The sequence below is a fragment of the Bactrocera dorsalis genome, chromosome 3, assembly GCF_023373825.1.
Source record: "Bactrocera dorsalis isolate Fly_Bdor chromosome 3, ASM2337382v1, whole genome shotgun sequence".
Taxonomy (NCBI): domain Eukaryota; kingdom Metazoa; phylum Arthropoda; class Insecta; order Diptera; family Tephritidae; genus Bactrocera; species Bactrocera dorsalis.
Window position 1 is genome coordinate 51,235,564 of NC_064305.1, and position 16,578 is coordinate 51,252,141.

Here is a 16,578-nt window from a genome sequence, read left to right on the forward strand (position 1 = left end):
GTTATTCAATCCCCGTGGTAAAGATTATTTAAGTTGTCGTCGACGTCATTTAAAGGGAGGCCCAACAAACGTGCTGTTTCAACGGGATCGGACCAAAGGGAAAAGGGTGAGTGGCGTTGGCGGAGCATGCAAAGAGGTGGCTAGTGTCATGCGGAGACTCAGAGGTCGGGGTCTATTCTGGACACCTAGGAACTTAGCCTGCTACAATATCCAAAACGAAGGTGCGCAAGAGTAACTCTCGTTTCTGCGTCCGAAGTCCGGTCGGCGTATTGTTCGATGTCGCCGACGTAATTGAGGATGTTCCTAGAAGGCGGTTCCGCTCCAAGCAGGTGGGCTGCGAAAACATCTCAGCAGGAACTGCCTGGAGAGGAGTCCATTATGCTCCTTAACTGGGAGCATAAGGGTCCCATATGTAGATATCCAATAGGAGACATCAAAAGGCATCGTATCGTAGTCCGGATTGCAGTGTTCTGTCAAGTCTGTAGCTTCTTCAGTGAAGGTACAGTTGTCTACAGAAACAAAACCGGGAGGTTTCTCGATCGAGATAATGGTGGCCTTATGCGAGAGTTAGCATAGGTCGCCAGGTTATGCATTTTATCAGACCACCACTAGCAATGGTAATATCGGAAGAGCTATTACAGATGCCTATAACTCTGGTACATATATTGTACAGAATGTCAAATCGTCAATCTGCTCCGCCAGTTCCATCCTCATACGATCGTTTGACAGGCAGGAAAGATTGTGGTGCACGTTAAAGTCGCCTAGTACCAAACGTTTTCACCACAAAGTAGCGCACCTATATTCGGGTGATATCCTATAGAGCAACATGTGATTGTGGGGATGTATATATTAAATATTTCGAGCTCGACATCGCCTGAATGGACAGCTATACCCTGACATTCTAGTGTAGTATCGCTGCGGTCGATGACTTCATCGATTAGACGATATTACATGGTGTTGTGCAGCATGGTGCGCAGGCCGGAACACTGATGTCACTGATGTGACGTTCCGACGTAAGACGGTCTGACACACGGAACAGGCTGTGCGAGGAACCAGGAGTTGGTGAGTGGTTCTCGCACGAGGATTAGAGCGGGATGAAGGTTGGGAGGGAACAAGTCAGAATTGGAGTTATATTGCCTGTTTAAACTCCTGGGGACCGTGGAGGTCCTTTGTTGGCCACTCAGGGTGATTGGCGAAGCTGCGTGCGCACTGGGTGCAGATTGCACAGCCTTAGACTCTAATGTCGCAATAGTGCGTTGGCAACATGGGGCCACGTAACTCGTGGCCCACTCCCTATGTGTCTTACAGCCTGAGCAGGTCTTAAGATGGCTCCATCCATTGCATGTATTACACCTAACCGTGATAGAGTTTGGAGGGAGCCTTTTGGCGCAAACGCAGCTGAAAAATTCTTCCGTGTCCGGGTTGGACTCAATGCCAGCACTAGTCAGGAAAATTAGGAGCAACCCTGCTGCAAGGCGATGCTCTAGTGTCGAAAAACTTAAATTAATACTCACCGATCCAACGGGGGCTCGATCGCCGAAAATTATTAAGGACAGTATTAACGGTTGAAATAGGCAAGACAAAAGTAGAGCAAATCCGTATTGTGAATACCTTGTTATTATATTTTTCCTTTCTATTTTTACAAATTTTCAGAAATTATTTGGGTTTAGCTTCTAAATATTACCATTTCCATATGTATATGTATACTTTTGGCAGAGAACGTAAAATAATAGAGAAGGTTCACGACTAGGGATATTTCACGTTTGGGAAATTTACTGTTTTGGATGAGCGTGTTTCACCACACCACAGAAAAAAGCCGCAGGAAGCTTATAGTTTTCGAGATATTCGCGTTTAAAGTTGAAAATTACCACTATTTGAAGTACGTATTTTTTCGATATAAAATTAGTTTTGCACTTATATTTTGCACTTTTATATCCACCAGCACTTCACTAATTCGTTTATATGCAGCCCTTGTCCTGCGCGAAATTATAGTATGTGTTTTGAAATGAAAAGAAAGTTAAATTTATCATTTCATTTCTTTTCTATGTAACGCAGCTTGATGAACAAAAATAAAAGTAACCCTGGTCAGTTCAACACCGAGGTGCATCAAATTTTTGTCGCGTAGAACTCCTTTTTGCGTGGGCGGTCTTCGGCCGCGCTTAAAAAAAAATAACCCTAGTCGGTCCAACACCGGGGTGCATCAAATTTTTTTCGCGTAGAACTTCTATTTCCTCGTAACGTTGCGAGGTAGGCAGCCTGTTTTCTCTCCGCTGCGACACGGCACTCCTCGTCGTACCAGCTGTTCTTTTGCACTTCCCGAAAACCAATGGTTTCGATTGCAGCTGTACGTAAGGAGTTTGAAATGCCGTCCCACAGTTCCCTTATACCGAGTTGTTGACGAGTGCTCTCAGAGAGGAGGAGTGCAAGCCGAGTAGAAAATCGTTCGCCTGTCTGCCGCGTTTTCGTGTGATTGCAGCTTCTTGGCGTGCGTTTTTTGCTGCACAGAGGCGGGTGCGAATCTTGGCTGAAACAAGATAGTGATCCAAGTCGACGTTAGGACCTCGGAGCGCATGCACATGTAAAATACTGGAGACGTGTCTTCCGTCTATCACAACATGATCAATCTGGTTTGTAGTTTTTCGATCCGGAGACAGCCAGGTAGCTTGATTAATATTCTTATACAGGAATCTAGTACTACAGATAACCATATTTTGGGCCCCGGCGAAGTCGATCAGCCTCAACCCATTTGGGGATGTTTCCTCGTAGAGGTTGAATTTACCGACCGTAGTGCCAAAGATACCTTCTTTGCTCACCCTGGCGTTGAAGTCGCCAAGCACGATTTTGGCATCGTGGCGGGGGCATCTCTCATAAGTGCGCTCCAAGCACTCATAAAAAGCATCTTTGGTCACATCGTCCTTCTCTTCCGTAGGGGCGTGGACGCAAATCAGCGATATGTTGAAGAACCTCGCTTTGTTGCGGATTGTGGCTAGACGTTCATTCACCGGAGTGAATGATAATACTCGGCGACGGAGTCTCTCTCCCACCACGAATCCAACACCAAACTTGCGCTCCTTTATATGGCCACTGCAGTAAATGTCACAAGGACCTACTCGTCTCTGCCCTTGTCCCGTCCATCGCATTTCTTGGACGGCGGTGATGTCAGCCTTTATCTTTACGAGGACATCTACCAGCTGGGCAGCGGCACCTTCCCAATTAAGGGACCGGACATTCCAGGTGCATGCCCTCAAATGATAGTCCTTATTTCGTTTGCCATGGTCGTCATCAAAAGGGGGTCTCTCATCCGAGGCTGTTTTTTCCTTTTCATGGGGGGTGTTTTTTTTTTACGTGGCGGGTCCCAAACCCAGTGCACAACCCTATGCAGGGGAAGTTTCGCCTTCTCACTTTAGCTCGCCTTCAAACGGATGTTCTTAGGCTACCCAGAGGATACTTGGTCAAAGACCGGAAGTCGTGAGCTGCTTGAGTCATATGTAAAAGAATTGTTTCTGGCCACTCCCAAGTGAATGGCGATCAGAGAACTTTCCTCACTTGCGTGAACTTCTACACATGACTCCATCCTTTATTTACATACATATGTATATTTTATATACATGTCGGCGCAGTAACAACTGTAGTTTAATATAAGTAGTGAATACTGTGGTTTAATATATACAGTGTGTTGCCGAAAAATGTACCTAGCTTTGTGTTTCAAATATTTATTTTAATCGTAAGGCAACTCTCTCTTTTAAGCACACTGAAAATTGTAATGGCTTCTTCCGGTTTTACTTTCTTACGAGTAGCCGAGGAGGAACCACGGATAAGTAATAGAAATTATCAATTTGTATATACAGTATATTTAATCCAATTCTTTACAGATATTAAAACTCTCACCTCTTCTTTGAATAAAGTGTTTTGATATATTCGTGTTTATTTTTTATCAATTGCCGCCGCAACACAGTGTATACTGTATGTTCACTTTTACTTTGCTCTGTTGTTTTGTTTCTCCAACGCCAGTGAACTGTAACTAAACGAATAAAGCTGAGAGAGAGGTGAGAGCTAAAGGCTCTGCCGAGTGTGGCCCTGAATGCTTGGATGTTGCTGAATTACGAAAAGTAACGAGTAGGTGTGATGGTGGTTGAATTGCGTCAGCCAATGCAATGCTATTTGGAGTGTGGAGATAAACGGAGTGTTCAGGGACTCACTGCGCAAATCAGTCCGCGTTATAATTTTAATAAAATAAGGAAACCAATAATGTCTTGCAAACAGAATGTCAACGGAATTGTTGAGGCCATTCCGGCATCAGAGGTGGGATGGATTCCGCCTAAAGAAATTCCAAACGATTGTTGGCGTGCACTGTTGGACTCGTATACGAGAAGAGGGTGAACGTATGTACAGTAGCTGAGCCAAGGGGAATGCTGTTTCAGTCTGGTGAGTCGTATCCATTTTGTTTTGACTCCGGGGCTGAGTGTTCACTTGTAAAAGAATCTGTATCAAACAAATTTTTCGGAAAAAGAATTAACAATAATGTAGTATTAAAAGGTATCGGCAATGCCGCTGTGTGTAGCACATTACAGATTTTATCGGATGTCGTTATTGAAGGACATGCCCTAGAAGTTTTGTTTCATTTAATTTTAGATTGTCATTTAACGTATGACGTGATAATTGGTCTTGAAATTCTGAGCCAAGGTTTCGGAGTAGCAATGTCGATTGACAGTTTTAATAGATATTTTTATTTCAAAAAACGTAAATACATGTTCGGTATTTGTTGGTTACAAAGATTTTATAAATAAAGACACGGAGTTAATTGAGCTTGATAAAGGGTGTTTGTTGCAAGTTTTAAAAGAATATTCAAATTATTTTTATTGATGGAATTCCGCAGACTAGGATTAATACTGGTCAGTTAGAAATACGTTTGGTTGATCCAAATAAGACCGTGCAGAGGCGACCGTACAGACTTAGCTCGGAAGAAAAAGAGGTTGTTCGAAGTAAAATAGGTGAGCTATTGAAGTTTAATATTATTCGGCCTAGTTGTTCTCCTTTAGAGTTGCTTATTGGAAAAGAGGCACGACCATTTGGTCTCATTCCAATAAGTAACAAGGAACAGAACGTGGACGTCTCTGCTTTAAGAACTCAGGCTTTAGAAAATATTGAGCGCAGTTCTTGTTATGATAAATCTAGATTCGATAAAAATAAGGCAAAAATTGTAAAGCATAATGTCGGTGATTACGTTTTGTTAAAGAATGAAGAACGACATCAAACGAAATTAGATCCTAAGTTCAGAGGTCCATTTTTGGTGGCTGAGGTATTAGACAGAGATAGGTATGTGTTGAAATCATTAACAAACAAGAGGACATACAAGTATTCTCACGAGCATTTGAGAAAATTACCTGAAGGACAGGTTACCACAGAGTTGGGTGATGAAGTTAGTACTGGAGCGAATGTTGACAATGAAGACGTTGAAAGAGACGTCAATGCAATAAAAAGGCATTAGATCGCACCGCAGTCACTACATTGTAAGCTCAAGTGCGAAAAGAAATGTTTGTTCACGGGGCATCTCGTCCGAAGTCCGGTCGGCGTATTGTTCGATGTCGCCGACGTAATTGAGGATGTTCCTAGAAGGCGGTTCCGCTCCAAGCAGGTGGGCTGCGAAAACATCTCAGCAGGAACTGCCTGGAGAGGAGTCCATTATGCTCCTTAACTGGGAGCATAAGGGTCCCATATGTAGATATCCAATAGGAGACATCAAAAGGCATCGTATCGTAGTCCGGATTGCAGTGTTCTGTCAAGTCTGTAGCTTCTTCAGTGAAGGTACAGTTGTCTACAGAAACAAAACCGGGAGGTTTCTCGATCGAGATAATGGTGGCCTTATGCGAGAGTTAGCATAGGTCGCCAGGTTATGCATTTTATCAAACCACCACTAGCAATGGTAATATCGGAAGAGCTATTACAGATGCCTATAACTCTCCAGTTCCGCCAGTTCCATCCTCATACGATCGTTTGACAGGCAGGAAAGATTGTGGTGCACGTTAAAGTCGCCTAGTACCAAACGTTTTCACCACAAAGTAGCGCACCTATATTCGGGTGATATCCTATAGAGCAACATGTGATTGTGGGGATGTATATATTAAATATTTCGAGCTCGACATCGCCTGAATGGACAGCTATACCCTGACATTCTAGTGTAGTATCGCTGCGGTCGATGACTTCATCGATTAGACGATATTACATGGTGTTGTGCAGCATGGTGCGCAGGCCGGAACACTGATGTCACTGATGTGACGTTCCGACGTAAGACGGTCTGACACACGGAACAGGCTGTGCGAGGAACCAGGAGTTGGTGAGTGGTTCTCGCACGAGGATTAGAGCGGGATGAAGGTTGGGAGGGAACAAGTCAGAATTGGAGTTATATTGCCTGTTTAAACTCCTGGGGACCGTGGAGGTCCTTTGTTGGCCACTCAGGGTGATTGGCGAAGCTGCGTGCGCACTGGGTGCAGATTGCACAGCCTTAGACTCTAATGTCGCAATAGTGCGTTGGCAACATGGGGCCACGTAACTCGTGGCCCACTCCCTATGTGTCTTACAGCCTGAGCAGGTCTTAAGATGGCTCCATCCATTGCATGTATTACACCTAACCGTGATAGAGTTTGGAGGGAGCCTTTTGGCGCAAACGCAGCTGAAAAATTCTTCCGTGTCCGGGTTGGACTCAATGCCAGCACTAGTCAGGAAAATTAGGAGCAACCCTGCTGCAAGGCGATGCTCTAGTGTCGAAAAACTTAAATTAATACTCACCGATCCAACGGGGGCTCGATCGCCGAAAATTATTAAGGACAGTATTAACGGTTGAAATAGGCAAGACAAAAGTAGAGCAAATCCGTATTGTGAATACCTTGTTATTATATTTTTCCTTTCTATTTTTACAAATTTTCAGAAATTATTTGGGTTTAGCTTCTAAATATTACCATTTCCATATGTATATGTATACTTTTGGCAGAGAACGTAAAATAATAGAGAAGGTTCACGACTAGGGATATTTCACGTTTGGGAAATTTACTGTTTTGGATGAGCGTGTTTCACCACACCACAGAAAAAAGCCGCAGGAAGCTTATAGTTTTCGAAATATTCGCGTTTAAAGTTGAAAATTACCACTATTTGAAGTACGTATTTTTTCGATATAAAATTAGTTTTGCACTTATATTTTGCACTTTTATATCCACCAGCACTTCACTAATTCGTTTATATGCAGCCCTTGTCCTGCGCGAAATTATAGTATGTGTTTTGAAATGAAAAGAAAGTTAAATTTATCATTTCATTTCTTTTCTATGTAACGCAGCTTGATGAACAAAAATAAAAGTAACCCTGGTCAGTTCAACACCGAGGTGCATCAAATTTTTGTCGCGTAGAACTCCTTTTTGCGTGGGCGGTCTTCGGCCGCGCTTAAAAAAAAATAACCCTAGTCGGTCCAACACCGGGGTGCATCAAATTTTTTTCGCGTAGAACTTCTATTTCCTCGTAACGTTGCGAGGTAGGCAGCCTGTTTTCTCTCCGCTGCGACACGGCACTCCTCGTCGTACCAGCTGTTCTTTTGCACTTCCCGAAAACCAATGGTTTCGATTGCAGCTGTACGTAAGGAGTTTGAAATGCCGTCCCATAGTTCCCTTATACCGAGTTGTTGACGAGTGCTCTCAGAGAGGAGGAGTGCAAGCCGAGTAGAAAATCGTTCGCCTGTCTGCCGCGTTTTCGTGTGATTGCAGCTTCTTGGCGTGCGTTTTTTGCTGCACAGAGGCGGGTGCGAATCTTGGCTGAAACAAGATAGTGATCCAAGTCGACGTTAGGACCTCGGAGCGCATGCACATGTAAAATACTGGAGACGTGTCTTCCGTCTATCACAACATGATCAATCTGGTTTGTAGTTTTTCGATCCGGAGACAGCCAGGTAGCTTGATTAATATTCTTATACAGGAATCTAGTACTACAGATAACCATATTTTGGGCCCCGGCGAAGTCGATCAGCCTCAACCCATTTGGGGATGTTTCCTCGTAGAGGTTGAATTTACCGACCGAAGTGCCAAAGATACCTTCTTTGCTCACCCTGGCGTTGAAGTCGCCAAGCACGATTTTGGCATTGTGGCGGGGGCATCTCTCATAAGTGCGCTCCAAGCACTCATAAAAAGCATCTTTGGTCACATCGTCCTTCTCTTCCGTAGGGGCGTGGACGCAAATCAGCGATATGTTGAAGAACCTCGCTTTGTTGCGGATTGTGGCTAGACGTTCATTCACCGGAGTGAATGATAATACTCGGCGACGGAGTCTCTCTCCCACCACGAATCCAACACCAAACTTGCGCTCCTTTATATGGCCACTGCAGTAAATGTCACAAGGACCTACTCGTCTCTGCCCTTGTCCCGTCCATCGCATTTCTTGGACGGCGGTGATGTCAGCCTTTATCTTTACGAGGACATCTACCAGCTGGGCAGCGGCACCTTCCCAATTAAGGGACCGGACATTCCAGGTGCATGCCCTCAAATGATAGTCCTTATTTCGTTTGCCATGGTCGTCATCAAAAGGGGGTCTCTCATCCGAGGCTGTTTTTTCCTTTTCATGGGGGGTGTTTTTTTTTTACGTGGCGGGTCCCAAACCCAGTGCACAACCCTATGCAGGGGAAGTTTCGCCTTCTCACTTTAGCTCGCCTTCAAACGGATGTTCTTAGGCTACCCAGAGGATACTTGGTCAAAGACCGGAAGTCGTGAGCTGCTTGAGTCATATGTAAAAGAATTGTTTCTGGCCACTCCCAAGTGAATGGCGATCAGAGAACTTTCCTCACTTGCGTGAACTTCTACACATGACTCCATCCTTTATTTACATACATATGTATATTTTATATACATGTCGGCGCAGTAACAACTGTAGTTTAATATAAGTAGTGAATACTGTGGTTTAATATATGCAGTGTGTTGCTGAAAAATGTACCTAGCTTTGTGTTTCAAATATTTATTTTAATCGTAAGGCAACTCTCTCTTTTAAGCACACTGAAAATTGTAATGGCTTCTTCCGGTTTTACTTTCTTACAAGTAGCCGAGGAGGAACCACGGATAAGTAATAGAAATTATCAATTTGTATATACAGTATATTTAATCCAATTCTTTACAGATATTAAAACTCTCACCTCTTCTTTGAATAAAGTGTTTTGATATATTCGTGTTTATTTTTTATCAATTGCCGCCGCAACACAGTGTATACTGTATGTTCACTTTTACTTTACTCTGTTGTTTTGTTTCTCCAACGCCAGTGAACTGTAACTAAACGAATAAAGCTGAGAGAGAGGTGAGAGCTAAAGGCTCTGCCGAGTGTGGCCCTGAATGCTTGGATGTTGCTGAATTACGAAAAGTAACGAGTAGGTGTGATGGTGGTTGAATTGCGTCAGCCAATGCAATGCTATTTGGAGTGTGGAGATAAACGGAGTGTTCAGGGACTCACTGCGCAAATCAGTCCGCGTTATAATTTTAATAAAATAAGGAAACCAATAATGTCTTGCAAACAGAATGTCAACGGAATTGTTGAGGCCATTCCGGCATCAGAGGTGGGATGGATTCCGCCTAAAGAAATTCCAAACGATTGTTGGCGTGCACTGTTGGACTCGTATACGAGAAGAGGGTGAACGTATGTACAGTAGCTGAGCCAAGGGGAATGCTGTTTCAGTCTGGTGAGTCGTATCCATTTTGTTTTGACTCCGGGGCTGAGTGTTCACTTGTAAAAGAATCTGTATCAAACAAATTTTTCGGAAAAAGAATTAACAATAATGTAGTATTAAAAGGTATCGGCAATGCCGCTGTGTGTAGCACATTACAGATTTTATCGGATGTCGTTATTGAAGGACATGCCCTAGAAGTTTTGTTTCATTTAATTTTAGATTGTCATTTAACGTATGACGTGATAATTGGTCTTGAAATTCTGAGCCAAGGTTTCGGAGTAGCAATGTCGATTGACAGTTTTAATAGATATTTTTATTTCAAAAAACGTAAATACATGTTCGGTATTTGTTGGTTACAAAGATTTTATAAATAAAGACACGGAGTTAATTGAGCTTGATAAAGGGTGTTTGTTGCAAGTTTTAAAAGAATATTCAAATTATTTTTATTGATGGAATTCCGCAGACTAGGATTAATACTGGTCAGTTATAAATACGTTTGGTTGATCCAAATAAGACCGTGCAGAGGCGACCGTACAGACTTAGCTCGGAAGAAAAAGAGGTTGTTCGAAGTAAAATAGGTGAGCTATTGAAGTTTAATATTATTCGGCCTAGTTGTTCTCCTTTAGAATTGCTTATTAGAAAAGAGGCACGACCATTTGGTCTCATTCCAATAAGTAACACGGAACAGACCGTGGACGTCTCTACTTTAAGAACTCAGGCTTTAGAAAATATTGAGCGCAATTCTTGTTATGATAAATCTAGATTCGATAAAAATAAGGCAAAAATTGTAAAGCATAACATCGGTGATTACGTTTTGTTAAAGAATGAAGAACGACATCAAACGAAATTAGATCCTAAGTTCAGAGGTCCATTTTTGGTGGCTGAGGTATTAGACAGAGATAGGTATGTGTTGAAATCATTAACAAACAAGAGGACATACAAGTATTCTCACGAGCATTTGAGAAAATTACCTGAAGGACAGGTTACCACAGAGTTGGGTGATGAAGTTAGTACTGGAGCGAATGTTGACAATGAAGACGTTGAAAGAGACGTCAATGCAATAAAAAGGCATTAGATCGCACCGCAGTCACTACATTGTAAGCTCAAGTGCGAAAAGAAATGTTTGTTCACGGGGCATCTCGACAGGATAAAATCTATGTCTTACTAACTGTATTGCCGTGCCTATTGCCTGCGGAGACTCCATGTTGCTTATTGCTTACAATATATGGTATACTAATTAGTTTGCCATATATTGTAAGCAATAAGCTGTCACTTCAACAGTTTGACAGCGCAGTTTTCATTTCTATGAAAATTTCGAAAAGGCAACATATCCCATTTGCACATATGCCGACGCCGTTTTCGTTTCGGTAATATGAAATTTAGTAGAGCGAGTATTAAGACGACTGTGTTATATTATGAAAATAAAGTACATTTTCAAAACAACATTTTTCCCAAATATTAATATTTAGTTTAATATTGATAATTTACAGAAAAATTATGCAAATTCGGTTTGGAATGAGCGAAGTCTTAAATTTAATAAACTTATTTTGATTGGTATATAAATTTTATGCCACAATTATTATATAGTAGTCCAAAAATATGAATTCTTATTTTCCCAGAAATACATTTGTAAAAAAAAAGGATCGTAATCCTTTTTTTCGAGCTGATGTAGCGCATGCTTTGAGCTCTTGAAAAATTTATTTTATCACATTGCGAAATGCCGTCGGGTAGGTAGCTGATGTAACGGATGTTTTGAGCTCTTGAACTGTTTAAATCTTTAATGAGGAAAATAAAAAAAAGGATTACGATCCTTAAAAGAAATTTTTCAAGAGCTCAAAACATGCGCTCCATCAGCTTGAACCTACATACGCTACGCCCACAGTATATACTAACATCTGAAATTTAGAGACTTGAGACTGTATCACAACAGAGAATATGAAAAGAAATAATAGCGGAATTCTGTTACCAGTCTCTAGTGTCTATTTGAGGCAAAATCTCAATTTGTGACTAGTTACTAGTCACTAAACAGTCTCTATCGTTAGTCTCAAAATATTGAGACCTGGTAGTTAGCAGGTTACAAAACTAAAAAGAACTCTAGTCTACCATTTTGAATATACTGAATAGAGATCATAATAGATATTAATCGATTGTCGTTTCTTTATATTTTGTAAGCAACTCAAACACGAAAAGGTTAAAAATAACTCAATTTTACATAAATTTCGTAAATATTATGAGACAAAGTCAACATATTGTTACGAATTTACTCTTGCTAGTTTACTTTGTTAGGTTCGTATCTCTGGATTGACAAATAAAATCAACACTGTTTAATTTAATTCAACAACTCTTTATTTCACAACTCGTCCACACTATAGCAGTTTACTCTTAGCACTGATTGATTACGTTGGCGCTGCCACGGCTTATATAGCCACGCACTTCTCGCTAATGCCGACGTGTCCTTCTAGAACAGTGATGCCCAAACGCACACTACCAAACTGTGTGCTTGTGTTGGAGTATGAGAGAGCTTGCTGCTACACCCAAAAAAAATACAAAACTTTAGTATTGATTAATATAAAAATAATTTGAAAGTGATTCGACAACTTTTACAAAATTGTGAAATTAATGAAATTCCTTATTAATTTTTTATCAATTAAAAAAGTAAAGACAATTCACGTGTCAAAAAGAAATTAAAATTCAAAAAATTTTAAATATTGAATTTATGTTGAAGTTTTCACCTAAACGGCTGTATCAAAAACTAAAAATCAATATTTTCATGGTTTTGAACCAAAATTGTTAATCAGCGCGCACATACTAATTACATGCGTAGCAGTCAACAGTCGTTGATCAAGTGATTTTCAAATGCACATTAATTTTCCACAATGTATAGAGAGCGCTTGACTAATACGTGTGAGCGAATCTGTGAGAGAGCAATAAAGTCGGCCGCCCGCGGGCTAGGCAAAGCGCTTCACTGTTCTAGAATATCGCAGACAAGCAGACAGCCGTGGCGCCAGATGTCTACAACAAGACAAATGCTATTCCATATACCTACAGCTATTGTTCATAATCAGGGATGCATATAGTAATACAAATACAACTTAATACTACTCTTGTAACAATATATTTTTATTTTTATCGATAATTATGTTTTTTGACCATGTTATAAAAAATTTAATATTTGTTATCGACATATTTATTATCATTCAAGTGTAAAAACATCTCTGAATAATGAAATGTAATAGGTTTTGTGACTGTCGCTTACAGAATAGCAAAATCGTCTCAAGTTTTAAAAATTGTCTCCAACTTAAAATCTCAAATCTGACTGTGTCACAGTACAGAATCGCACGGTAAGTATATGTTTTTTCGGCATATGATGAAATGGGATATATGCCCAAGCAGAGAATATGAATACAGATAAATATATGTATGTATGCATGCTCACGAGGAATTTGGTTTTGCTTGTTTATATTGTTACAAAAGTAGTATTAAGTTGTATTTGTATTACTATATGCATCCCTGATTATGAACAATAGCTGTAGGTATATGGAATAGCATTTGTCTTGTTGTAGACATCTGGCGCCACGACTGTCTGCTTGTCGAAACAATAGACATCTGGCGCCGCACTGTCTGCTTGTCTAGGTAAACAATTGCTGAGTCTGGCGCCGCGACTGTCTGCTTGCGTCTGGCGCCGTATAGCCGTATGTTCTGGTAATTTCCAGACGCGATATTCTAGAAGGACACGTCGGCATCAGCGAGAAGTGCGTGGCTATATAAGCCGTGGCAGCGCCAACGTAATCAATCAGTGCTAAGAGTAAACTGCTATAGTGTAGACGAGTTGTGAAATAAAGAGTTGTTGAATTAAATTAAACAGTGTTGATTTTATTTGTCAATCCAGAGATACGAACCTAACAAAGTAAACTAGCAAGAGTAAATTCGTAACAATTGGTGTCAGAAGTGGGATTGTCAAATAATCCAAAATCAAGATGGTTAAATTCGGAGAATTGAGAATTCAGCAATTAAAAAAGGAACTGGAGGAGCGTAATTTGCCGATAAGCGGGCAAAAGGCGGATCTGCAGGCACGATTACGTGAAGCAATGGAAGCGGATGGAATTAACGTGGACGAGTTCGAATTTGTTGGGCCAGAAACTTCTACAAAGGTAGAAGAAAAAGTAGAAGAACAACGAACATCATCGAGTGTGGACATGAACATGCTGTTAGTGGCTATACAGAAAATAGCTGAAAATACAGAAAATGCAGTGCAAACAGGAAATCGTCTGGCACAGCAAATAGCTGAAAATGCAGAAAAGGCAGTGCAAACAGAAAATCGTCTGGCACAGCAAATAGCTGAAAATACATCACAAATAGCAGACAATGCAGTGCAAACCGAAAATCGTCTGGCACAGCAAATAGCTGAAAATACATCACAGTTAGAGTCTCGCCTTACACAACAACATCGTTTGTTACAACAGATTACGGAAAATACTACACAACTACAAAAACAAGTGCAAGAGAAATTTTCAAAATTTGAAGACGAATTAAGCACTTTAAAAAATGACGAAGAAAATTTAAAAGCAGAAGTTCTTCAATTAAGTAATCGTGTGCGAGAACTGCAACTGCATGGCCCTGCACCATCAACAAATAATCAAAGATTGAAGGCACCCACATTCGATGGAAGTATTCCATTTCAAATTTTCAAACTTCAGTTTGAAAAGACAGCAATGGCCAATAACTGGAATGCAGCGGACAAAGTAGCGTCCTTGTTTGTATCATTGAAAGGACCTGCGGCAGAAATCCTTCAGACTATTCCAGACTGTGAACGGGACAACTATGAGGCATTGATGAGTGCGATAGAAAGACGATATGGTAGTGAGCACCGGAAACAAATATACCAGATCGAACTGCAAAATAGGGGTCAGAAGATGAACGAGTCATTGCAAGAGTTCGCAACTGAAATAGAACGGCTGGCTCATTTGGCAAATGCAGATGCACCTGTGGATTACATTGAGAGGGTAAAAATTCAAAGCTTCATAAATGGAATTCGTGATGTGGACACCAAACGCGCCACATATGCATTGCCAAAAAGAACGTTTGCTGAAACGGTTTCGCACGCCCTCACACAGGAAACAGCTTCTCTACTAAGTAAACCAGCACACAAAGTACAAAGGGTTGAAATGGAACAACCGGCGCTGATGGAAGAAATATTGAAGACTCTGAAGACAATTGCTGCACCGCGAGTAAATACAACAGGAAGATGTTTCAACTGTGGAAAAGCGGGTCACTTTGCCCGAAATTGCAATATAAAAGTAAACCCATCAAAACGGAAACAACCAACTGATAACGAGGACGGAGCATCCACATCTCACAAGTCGTTAAACTAAAACGGAACAGTTCAAAGGGGCGTGAGCTGGTTCCCACAACTATTTGCCCCGCCATCTCGATATCACAAATAGGTCGCCATGACAACAATCTTACTATCAACGGCATCGTAAATGGACGACTGTCAACGCTTACTTTGGATACTGGTGCCACACATTCAATTATCCGACCGGATGTGGTAAGAGGAACGGTTGAACCATTAGTCGGTTGCAAGCCTCGAACGGCCACCGGAGAGGAAGCAGCTGTCGCGGGAAAAGTGTTTTGCGAAGTAATGATTGGTACCCTGGAAGTTAATCACACCTTCATCGTAGCAGAAATCACGGATGAAATTATAATGGGAGTAGATTTCATGATTGATCACGGGGTTACTTTGGATTTAAACAAGCAAATGCTGTTTTGCCAGAACATGGAGCCGGATATGTGACCAACGTTGAAAGTAAGAGGGTGATTGTTGATGATAATCAGAGTATTCCACCAAAATCTGAGGCGATTGTATGGGCTAAAGTGAATGGAGGAGGTGGGACTGAAGAATTGTGGATTGTGGAACCAACAAAAATAGATACACCCATATTGGTAGGAAGAACGCTTGTGAAAATTAGAGAAGACGCCACCATTCCGGTCAGAGTAGTGAATGAATTCAACACGCCTATAAGGCTGAAGAAAGGAGCAGTAATTGGACAGTGCCAGAATATAAGTGCAATAGCACGATGCGAACGGTCAGAACAGAAGTCTACTATTGAGCCACAGCAGATAAGTCCTACACTCCTAAACAATTTGCTGAATGAGGTGCATGGAAATGAAAAATTAAAAGCAGAAAAACTATTAGAAAAATACGCATCCATATTTGCAAACGAAGGAAACAACACAGGAAGAACGAGCATTGTCAAACATCGCATAAATACCGGAGACGCTAAACCAATCCGGCAAGCTCCGCGTAGGGTTCCACTAGCAAAACGTGAAGATGCTAACAAAATTATTGAAGACATGCACAAAAACGGTGTAATCGAACCTTCAATAAGTCCATGGAGCTCACCTATCGTCTTAGTTAAAAAGAAAGATGGTAGCACCCGTTTCTGCGTAGATTATAGGAAGTTGAATGATGTCACAAAGAAAGACAGTTATCCTCTACCGAGAATCGACGATACATTAGACACCTTGTCTGGAGCGAAATGGTTTTCTACATTAGATCTACAAAGTGGATATTGGCAAGTCGAGATTGATGAACGTGACCGTGAAAAGACCGCTTTCAGTATGGGCGACGGGTTATGGGAATTCTCTGTGATGCCATTTGGGTTATGTAATGCGCCTGCAACGTTCGAGCGACTGATGGAACATGTGTTAAAAGGACTCAACTGGAAGACATGTTTGGTGTATCTTGATGACATTATCATCATGGGAAAAAGTTTTGATGATCATCTGAAAAATCTAGAGGAAGTCTTTCAGCGAATAGCATCAGCCGGATTACGCTTGAATCCCAAAAAGTGTTCATTATGGAAGAAGCAGGTCACATATCTCGGACATAA

The 16,578-nt window shown here is 41.3% G+C and overlaps 1 protein-coding gene across 2 annotated transcripts in view; it reads right to left on the reverse strand.

The window, feature by feature from the left end:
• The window catches only part of LOC125777683 (uncharacterized), a 235,173-nt gene that overhangs the window by 67,879 nt on the left and 150,716 nt on the right, over window positions 1-16,578 (reverse strand). Inside the window, exon 1 of one of the 2 annotated variants that reach the window (XM_049452868.1) lies at window positions 12,728-13,143. The exons of the other annotated variant lie outside the window; for it this stretch is intronic. The gene's annotated coding sequence lies outside the window, so the exon portion shown is untranslated. Of the gene's footprint in view, window positions 1-12,727; window positions 13,144-16,578 lie in introns of those variants that run through there. 2 annotated transcript variants of the gene reach the window in all.